This window comes from Sinocyclocheilus grahami, unplaced genomic scaffold (assembly GCF_001515645.1).
Source record: "Sinocyclocheilus grahami isolate Dianchi unplaced genomic scaffold, SAMN03320097.WGS_v1.1 scaffold43.1, whole genome shotgun sequence".
Taxonomy (NCBI): domain Eukaryota; kingdom Metazoa; phylum Chordata; class Actinopteri; order Cypriniformes; family Cyprinidae; genus Sinocyclocheilus; species Sinocyclocheilus grahami.
Genome location: NW_015505222.1, coordinates 1,648,007 through 1,648,397, shown reverse-complemented (window position 1 = coordinate 1,648,397; position 391 = coordinate 1,648,007). Strand labels below are relative to the sequence as shown.

The 391-nt window shown below is 26.6% G+C and overlaps 1 protein-coding gene across 1 annotated transcript in view; it reads left to right on the top strand.

Moving 5' to 3' along the window:
• The window catches only part of LOC107582356 (serine/threonine-protein kinase tousled-like 1-B), a 19,783-nt gene that overhangs the window by 16,840 nt on the left and 2,552 nt on the right, over positions 1 to 391 (top strand). The window lies entirely within an intron of this gene.

Below are 391 nucleotides of genomic sequence, written 5' to 3'. Positions count from 1 at the left end.
AAATTTAAGGAAACTGAGACGGCTGAAAGCCATAGGCATAGTTTTGTTCTTAGTGGGAATATACATAAATAAAAGTAAGTAATTTACATTTTAAAATGCTGTCTTGCTCCTGTCTTTATGACCAAAAATTATATTTTTTGATAATAAAAATGATAATATTTTTTTCCGCTGTGACAAGGACCATTAATTTAAAGCATTGTGTTTATAACGAATGATATTATATATAGGGTTTTATTGTTTAATTGTATATATGATTTGCACTATAATTTTATAGCTACTTATATTTTCTTATTCTGTTATGAATACTGGTAAAATGTAAAGGATTTGCTGACAACTTGTAGGTGACTAATGTTTTTATTTTCTCTCAGCGCAATTTTGACTGATATATGTA